The 10,044-nt window shown below is 36.2% G+C and overlaps 1 long non-coding RNA gene across 4 annotated transcripts; it reads left to right on the top strand.

Annotated features, from left to right (window-relative positions):
- The first annotated feature begins 263 nt into the window (after nucleotides 1-263).
- On the top strand, nucleotides 264-8,632 carry LOC137020247 (uncharacterized). 4 transcript variants are annotated; one of them, XR_010895167.1, is made up of 4 exons: nucleotides 264-1,822; nucleotides 4,787-4,851; nucleotides 4,963-5,037; nucleotides 8,574-8,632. It is a non-coding gene; the product is annotated as an uncharacterized lncRNA (long non-coding RNA). The 4 variants fall into 4 exon arrangements; XR_010895166.1 differs by having other exon boundaries at nucleotides 4,787-5,037; XR_010895164.1 differs by lacking the exon at nucleotides 8,574-8,632 and having other exon boundaries at nucleotides 264-1,107; nucleotides 1,705-1,822; nucleotides 4,787-5,362.
- Nucleotides 8,633-10,044: the final 1,412 nt, after the last annotated feature.

Raw genomic sequence — 10,044 nt, 5'->3', positions numbered from 1 at the left:
GTGTGTGTGTGTGTGTGTGTGTGTGTGTGTGTGTGTGTGTGTGTGTGTGTGTGTGTGTGTGTGTGTGTGTGTGTGTGTGTGTGTGTGTGTGTGTGTGTGTGTGTGTGTGTGTGTGTGTGTGTGTGTGTGTGTGTGTGTGTGTGTGTGTGTGTGTGTGTGTGTGTGTGTGTGTGTGTGTGTGTGTGTGTGTGTGTGTGTGTGTGTGTGTGTGTGTGTGTGTGTGTGTGTGTGTGTGTGTGTGTGGGGGGGGTTTACGAGGACTTTTGACCTGAATACGCACCGGCATTACGGGGACATTTGGGTTTATGAGGACACAGGCCATGTCCTTGTAATTCCGGCAATGTAGATGCCTTTCTCTATGTCCCAGAAGCACCCTCTCCAATTTTCGCGGCATGTCCTTATATACCACAAAAACCTGATTTTATACCATACACTGTGTATCCTCTGTGTACGAGAGTGCGCCCCTGCAGCCGGGTCCTGGTACTGTACCGGCGTCATCGAAAATTTGCATTTTTCACACAAGTGTAAGTATTGAGGCCTGTGACTGGTCAGATCGGTACTGGTAGGCGGGAAATCACGAAAACAAGATGGCGCCGACGGGCGGAGCCTAATTCTGCAGCTCCTATTGGTTGCATACGCAATGAACAACAGCGAGACAAGATGGCGCCGGTGGGCGGAGCTTCATTCAGCTTCAGCTTCAGCATAGGTCTGTATAACAAGCGAGTTAATGCAAAATACTAATTATTTAAGTGTTATTGCCTATAATTTTTTATTTGTGAATTAAATATATGAATAAATAGTGATCCTCGATTAAAAATATCCCTTAAATGTCATGTAATAAAGTATAAAAATAACTTGAATGCTGTTTACTCAGTATTTATACAGTTTATTTAGCTCGTTAGCATATGCTATTCATGTAAACACAACCACACATTAACTCGTGCGCTCACATCACATATATTTATTATTATTATTTTAATCCCGCGTATATTATATTAAGTATGGTTTATAATAAGAGTCTTCGCGTTCATTTCCTGTTTGGGCCGGATAGAAGCTGCACCTGAGAAGACATCTGAGCACCTGATGGAGGCTACTATTATTTTAAAGGTAAGTTGTTCTGCTTTTTAAATGCTTGTGGGTCCGTTTGGCTTGTTTGTTCATGTTTTGTAAGCTCTTTGCAGCTCGTTTTACAGTTATAAAACAGCTAGCTCGCGATGCTAACGGCGCTAGCGAGATTGTGATTGTGTTTAAAGACTGTCAGGAGGGAATCAGCGATGCTTGTCATTTAAAGCTGGTTTTCGATTAAACTATAATTGTAACTGCATCATTTTCTGATCGCATGCAATAACCTAGCCAAGCCATCATAATAAGGCGTTGTCATGACTACAGTCTGAAGGGGACGGCATTTCACCCAGTACAGTATCCTCACATACCAGCCTACTGTAAATATTACTACAGTTCTGCTTGATTTAAAGACATTAAGAAACAAAGATTTACTGGCTATGATAAGATGTATCAGAACTGTCAGTCTTATTCAGTCAAATTAATACTGTCAGTATTATTGTCTATAATTTATCAATTGTGAAAATTTATGAAGGAATATTGATCCTCAATTATACATAATTCTTAAATATCATACAATAAAGTATGAAAATAACTTGCTGTTTACTATAATTTATCTTTTGACGTTTATACTAAAAACAGAAGATGACAGAAGACACATCAGATCATGCTGAAGTGAAACAGTGATGGAGAAAGCCCAATCTCAGGAGGAAGACATACAGTATTCACAAAGATTCATCAGTGATTTCACCTGTGTCAGGTATATTATATGTTATTTACAGTCATGATTTTACTTGCTTTATTATTAAAGGTTAAATGTTACTCAGGGAAATAGGGCTACACAATATTGCAGAAAAACTGACATTGCAATATTTAGTTTTTCTGCAATTTATATATTGCGATATGAAAACAATTCCACCAGATTTGAATTGAATAGCACTATTTGAAAATAATTAATCATTCTAGGATGATTGGGATCATTTTGTAGGGTAGTGCATCTGCTTAGAGAATAATAAACGAATTACAAGCTTAGATAAACACAATAAAAATAAGATACAAATTAAAATAAGCAGTGCTTTATGTTTTTCAGGTTAATCTAACTGTATTGAGGTACACACATTGAGGAAAGCATGTATGGGTCCAATATTATATGCATCCGTTTTCTTAATTGTTTACAACACAGAACCAACTGTTTTCGCTGAGAGTGTTTGTTCAAGCTCAAAGATAAGAGAAAGAGAACTGAACTCTGTGTTCACGTGCTATCTGTCTGTCAGAAAACAGCGCGAGTTCCAGTCATAGTGCGTTTGATGTTTAAATTGACAGGACTTAAAAACACAAGCAAATGACATTTGTAAAAGTCACATGCGCTCTTAACCGTGGGGCAGCTGGACCGTTCGGATCAACTACGATCCCTACACTTGACATTGCACATCCTGTGATGTGACTTTTGTGGATGCACACATCGGGATACAATGCTAAAACCATACATCGTGCAGCCGTAGTCCGTATGGATCGCAGATCAACTATGATCCCTATAGCCTACTTGACTTCATTTGTACTGCAATGTCACACCCACAGATAGGTATCAGTGACAAAACTATATATTGTGCAGCCCTACATGGCTTTATATATGCATTAGGGCTGCACGATATATCGCATGCTTTTATCACGCGCATTTCTTCAGTAAAGCCGGTTCCTGATTACCAAATCACCATCACCTGCTTTCAAATGGAGCGCCATTTAATAGACAGAGCCGTAGATCACTGAAAAGCCACGCAATATCGCGTTCATTATCGAAGGCGATTCATCTGCGATATGAACGCGATATTGCGTAGCTTGTCAGTGATATACGGCTCTGTCTATTAAATTTTTAAGCAGGTGATGGCGATTTAAGCGGCAATCAGGAACCGGCTTTACTGGACGAAATGCGGCGTGACAATCACATGCGATATATCGCCCAGCCCTAATATGCATCACATTACATGCATGTTCATGGCAGTATGTGAGGTTGTGTGTAGCTTTACACCTGTTTTATGAGGACACGTGTTTTATGAGGACATCATGCGAACATGTTCTTCATGTTTGACTTGACTGAAGAATCTCTGTGTGTTGTTAGATTGACACAAGCCTGGTCTATGAGGACACTCGTTTTACCGGGACTCTGGGGTGCACCCATATGGAAGATTGGGATTGATACTGATAACCCATAATTCACAGCTCACTGTAGCAAATGTCAATATTGAAAACTCATTATTGTGTTTGTTAGATTAGATATAATCATTTTAGAAGTAGGTAAAAAGAAGCACCCTCAGTTGAAATTGACTTTCAATGAGTAATACTGCAATGAATAATTGTTTTTTTTTTATTTTGATTTGATTTTTATTTGCTTTTCTTTCTTATTTTCAGATGGTAACTGAGAAGAATCAGATTCAGAAGAATAAGACACAGCAACAATAAAGGTATCAAATAAAAGTAAAGTAATAATTGAGTTAGTCCTTAAAGGTGGTAAAGAGGATGTTTTGTTTTATACATTTTTGCAATATTACTTGAAACTGTGTTTACTAACTGATAAAAGACTATTTATTAGGTGCACTGAAAGTAATAATATTAATATACATAATCTGTGCACGAGGTAGGGCCTTAAAAACATCAGCCAATCGCGTAAACGGTTGGCCCTCTGGCTTGTCAATCACTGCCGTGACGTTCCTTGTGAGAGACGAGCGCGGCTGCGCTCCAGTAACTTTCCAAACTCCACAGGCGCCGCATGCAATGTTTTTGTCAGGAGACAGGAGTAACAGCTGCAGATTATGAGTTACCTGCGGTGAGTCCGACATAATGAATCCACTAACACGACACAGCGAATGCCGGTGGTAAACACTCGTGATCTAATACTTGTGCAGGAGTTTTGGGAGGCGTTCCCGTGAAATGAGCTGTGAAGGAGGGGGCTGTTCTTACGCATGCGCTCATTTCAAAACTCAGTAACAGTCTTTGGTTTCTCAGTCGACGAAAAGATCCTCTTTAGCACCTTTTAAAGAATAGAACAGATTTCAGTGTTTCTAAGAAGCAGATTGTTTGCCACAGTTATCAGTCACTGAATTATGATTGTGTGTGTGAAAAGTGAGTCATGATCACTTACTGTACAACTAGCACACCTCGTTTCACCACTATCACTCTCATACATACCCCTAACCTAACCCTAACCCTAACCCTGAACTCAGGGCGCCATCCAAATGTATCTAGTTATCAGTGTCCCGTTAAAACTAGTGTCCTCATAGACCAGGCTTCTGTCAATCTAACAACACACTGAGATTCTTCAGTCAAGTCAAACATGAAGAACATGTTCTCATGATGTCCTCATAAAACATGTGTCCTCATAAAACAGGTGTAAAGCTACACACAACCTGACATACTGTGATGAACACACACACATAATGTAATGCATATATAAAGCCATGAACATTACCATGGGTTTTTAAATATTGAAATATTGATTTGAAATGGATCTATTATGTGATCTTGTATATGATCTTAAATCAATATTTCATGTGCACATATTTATTGATCGGAAGCTGTGAATGGTTGACACTGATCATCCTGTCCATGTTTAATTTGCATTAATTACTGTCTAACTGTACATTACCCCTTTGATATATTTCATATATACTGAAGGTTTGCAACTCTTAGTTGAAGTGATTGTATATAAAGCTTTATTTCTTATTTTCAGATAAGCCGTGAGACCCCGCTGTCATCAGTGACGATTGTGCTGCTCTTACTGTGGGCCTACACCAGGTAAGTGAGAGTTGTGCTGTAAGAGAATGAGCAAATGTAGCAGAGACTCTTGTGAGATCTAGGCTGTTAACATATTCAGACCAGTGTTTATGTCTAATTTGATGTTTGCAGACTCTCAGTGAGGTTGGACCCTCTGCTCTCAAAATGAACACTCTGTCCCAGTCAGAAGTCAGAGATGTACAGAAGGTATTGTTTTTCTTTTTGGAAATCAAATTAGGCATGTGCTGACAGGAAAATTTGGGCCAATTTTGATAACCAATAATTTTTTATATTTGAAAGGTGATAAATGATACATTGGCAGATAAATCTAAATCCAAATTCTAATATACTTTGAGAGCCTGATTACAAAAACAATAGACCGTGTCCCAAACACTTCAGCATAAATCAAACATATACAGTACAGCAGTCTAGTTTGATCCAGTATAAGATTCCTTTACTTTTACAATTATTTTGACACTACCATTCAAAAGTTTGGGGTCAGTAAGAATTTTTAATGTTTTAAAAGAAGTATCTTCTGCTCACCAGTCTGCATTTATTTGATTAAAAATACAAACAAAAACAGTAATATTGTGAAATATTATTCCAATTTAAAACGGCTGTTTTCTTTGTCAGTATACAGTAAAGTGTAATTTATTCCTGTGATCAAAGCTGCATTTTCAGCATCATTACTCCAGTCTTCAATGTCACATGATCCTTCAGAAATCAATCTAATATGATGATGCGATGCTCAAGAAACATTTATTATTATTATCAATGTTGAAAACGGTTGTGTACAATTTTTTTTCAAAATTCTTCGATGAATAGAAAGTTCAAAAGAACAGCATTTATTTAAAATAGAATATTTTCTAACATTATAATTGTCTTTACTGCCACTTTTGATCAGTTTAACTTATCCTTGATGAATAAAAGTATTGATTAATTTTATTTCTATCCCCCAAAAATAAAATTAAAATTCTTACTGACCCCAAACTTTTGAACGGTAGTGTTTAATGTTACAAAAGATGTAGATTTCAGACAAATGCTGTTCTTTTGGACTTTCTATTCACCACAGCATCATAAAAAAAATGTAAATAACTGTTTTCAACATTAATAATAATCATAAATGTTTCTTGAGCAGCAAATCATCATATTAGAATGATTTCTGAAGGATCATGTGACACTGAAGACTGGAGTAACGATGCTGAAAATTCAGCTTTGATCACAGAAATAAATTACACTTTACTGTATATTGACATAGAAAACAACTGTTTTAATTTGGAATAATATTTCATAATATTACTGTTTTGTTTGTATTTTTAATCAAATAAATGCAGGCTAGGTGAGCAGAAGATACTTCTTTTAAAACATTAAAAAAAATCATACTGACCCCAAACTTTGAACGGTAGTGTACATTCATATGGCCAATTTTCTTTATTTAAAAAAGTGTCAACACTTTACAGTAAAGTTTATTGTTAGTATTAGTTAACATGAGCTAACAATGAATGGACAAATCCTGTCGAAGTTTTATTAATCTTAGCTAAGGTTAATCTCAACATTTCCCAAGACATTTTAGGATCCAGTGTTTTATCTGTTAACCTAAAATATGCGTGTTCATGTTAGTTCACAGTGCATTATTAACTCACATTTACAAGGGTTTTGCTCAGTTGATTCACGTTAGTTAATACAATAACAAATGAGACCTTATTGTAAAGTTGCAAAAAATATATATATTGCCTCACTACTACTACTACTAATAATAAATAAAATTAAATAAAAATGCAAACAAGTTATTGGTCAACATTACTTAGGCTACATAAAAAGAAACACAATACATGTGCTATGGATGAATAAAATGAAAGCCTGTTGGGAAATGATTTACTCAAACCATATTGTTGATGAAAATAAGAACAATACAAGTTGTAATGTTTTTGAAAAAAAAAAAAGTGTATATAAACATCTTTATTAAACATCTTTAGCATTACTGTTTCAAATAACACTGTTTTAGCATGAACCTGAAGAGCTGAATGAACACCCATAAACCAAAGCGCTTTGTTAGATGGTTTTCGCTCAACGGGATGCAACTTATATATGATAAAGTAGATATTTATACAAAAAAATTACAACTTATACCTGCACAAAATCATGCACAGATGTACATGAATTAAGTCACAAAGTGTTCTGGATACGCTCCCCACAACAACACACTAAAAAACGGCAACTAATCCAAAATAATTCACAGCGTTTTATTACAGTCGTGTTCTCATTATAATGTTATGTATATATGACAGTCCCAGCTATAGTTATTAATGTTATCCATTGCTGTTTGAGTGCGCATGCTGAAGAGATGATCACCGGTAGGCCTACAATGAAGCGCTTTCCTGCCGCGTTCATTAACTCAACCAAATGCATCCTATATGAGTTTAATCAGATATATACACAAAATAAAAAAATTCAACTTATAATTCCACAAAAGGCTGCGAATGCACAAGCAAACTGACTGTGCTAGTCATAAAGGTGTAACTCCGCAGATGTGCTCTTCGTGTAACAACGCTCTGATTTCACAGATTTGTGATTCACCGTAACTGTATCTTCCTTCAAGCAGTTCAATACTATCATGGAGAACAACGCACATCATATAATCCATTATTTATCAGTGTTAAAATATCGGCCTAGTTCGGACTGAGAATGATAACATTAAAATGAGCATTTATCGGCCAGTAAGATATGGTGGCTGATATATCATGAATCCCTGATTGGTTATGGCAGTATATTTATAGAGTTTTAACTATATGCATGATTTTAATGTTAACTTGTCACTGTTTTAAATGTGTAGGTCACTACTATAACGCATTAGTTTGATCACTATTAAAACGGAGTGGTTTAAAATGTACCATCATACCTGAAGACATTTGTGTTGAGCATGTGAACACAATAGCCAATCGGATGCGTTTGTTAGTCTGAGTTTTTGCTTAGCGCGAGTGCTGCATGTTGAATCCTTTCATTATAACCAACAAAGTATTGACACAATGCCAATAAAAGATGCACAACGTAGACAGACACACACACACAACTTCATTTATTATAACGGACGTTTCTGCAGAAGTACAGCTTTGTGTTTCTCGTGTTGTAATCGATAGCTTCAGTGGCTAATATGGCAGCGATCTTTGATTTCTGTAGGCCTATATAACACATTTGTTTATGCTGCTAACTACACATTGCATAGTTTCTGGATTGACAAATGTATTTATATGTGCAATTAAATCCAATTGATGCTGATAACCATAGCAATGGGTGGAACAAAATAATCTTGATGCTGTGTGTCAAATGATCTTTTTATTAAGTATTGGAGTGTAAATGTAAAAAAATAATAGACCTCCCACTTTTGCAATGTAATGTATTATTTTGTTCATTTGTTCAAACTGGCCACTCAGTGACTTTTTACTTTTAAATGTACAGATATTTAAATATAAAATTGTTCTAAGCTCTTTCTTTTGTCATCTGTCCTGACAGAATTAATTATTTCATTTGTGAATGAATAGGATATGTTAAATTCCAAACTTTTTCTTCGCATTTATTGTGGAAAACCCTGTAATGTAAAATAGTTTTCATTGTATGTTTTCAGTTGACAGTGATCAGTCAGTGTTAATCAGTGTTAAGTTTCTGTACTGCTTCATTTGGATCATCTCTCTGAATCCTTTGTCTGTAGTAGAATGTTTATTTTTCTTTCTTTACCTTGCTTTCAGGTGAGCCCTGAGAAGGACCAGTTATCAATGGACAATCAAGATGGTGTTAGACGGAGAAGGTAATAAAAAGAGCATTGCATCCTTTTTAGAAAATGGTAGTCTAGTGAGAACTTTTTCACATAATCTTTGGGCCTGTTAACACCTGGTCATTTCATGTGTTTTTTTACTGATTTGTTCAAACAATTTCATTTACGATTGGCCACATAAATGTGTCTGTACAGAATCAGGGGCCATATTCACAAAACATCTTACGGCTAAAAGTAGCTCCTGACATGCCGATTTATGAGAAACTCTATAATCGGCGTGTCAGTCCTAATTTTTGCTCTTAAGAGTATTTCACAAAACATTTTAGTGCTAAAACTAGCTCCCAAATCTGTAAAAGGTTAGGAGTAGTCAAGAGGACTCCTAAATCACTAAGACCAAATCACAAACAATCCTAATGGCCGTTGATGCCAATCCGCCCAAAGACACTGAACACTATTGAGACAATAGCGATAGAGCCTTGGGTGCTGAACCTTTTCTTCATACATGTAATAAATATTTGGATTTATAGATTTGAATTTATGAAAAAATGCCAAAAATCTATAATAAATAAATAAATAAATAAATAAAGTCCAATTACCTGTAGCAGTTGTTTTCACAAATTCACACTTACAAATAATTGAATAGAGTAAAAAACCAAGTGTAATAAGTGTATTTGGCGTCCTGTTCAAGGCGGTCGAGGGATCAGAGTTTGAAAATTTAGCCCAAATCCATATTACTTCCTCATATCTCCACTGAGAGTAAGGAACGGGGTGGCGACGGGATGCAGAAAACGGTCGAGGAAACTATAGGTGAGATCGGCTCTAGTCAGTGTATATATACCTCCTCTCGAGCCAATTAGACTGCTTGAACACGCTCCTCCCAAATTTTGTTTATAAAACATCATTTGACGCTTGAATTCTGCAATCTCTCGAGACGCAGACATGTAAGAGGCTGACAATTAGCTGAACGTATACTAGTTTAATTGACCCTTCACCAGGAGTTTGATTGACAAACAATCTAACCAATTATAACGCTAAATCCACCATCCAACCAAAGCTGTCAGGAGTTTAAGATTAACCTCGGTGGACTTGGAAAAATGGTGTACTGATGTCTTTCTGTGTTTTAAACAACATTCCTTCTGATGTTCATTCATGTTTATTTGATGCTATAAATGAACTAGTAGGAAGAGATGATCGATTCACGAGCCGCTTGAGCGGAGGCGCTACAGCGATCTGTCTTCAATTCCCGTACTATACGCAGATTTAACAGTATTCACATCATTAAAAGCTACCGCTATGAGCTCCATTTTATTGATCATGAGCAGCATCAGCACTGGTCAAATCATTTATTCTCACATTTTTTTAATGAAGATGATTGTGTGTTGAGCGTTTTCGACTTTTTAAGTTTCATTTGAGGTATTTTGCACGTCAGCTTACTGAAGAGATAC

This window comes from Chanodichthys erythropterus, chromosome 5 (assembly GCF_024489055.1).
Source record: "Chanodichthys erythropterus isolate Z2021 chromosome 5, ASM2448905v1, whole genome shotgun sequence".
Classification (NCBI taxonomy): Eukaryota; Metazoa; Chordata; class Actinopteri; order Cypriniformes; family Xenocyprididae; genus Chanodichthys; species Chanodichthys erythropterus.
This window is presented reverse-complemented; position numbering and strand designations above follow the sequence as displayed.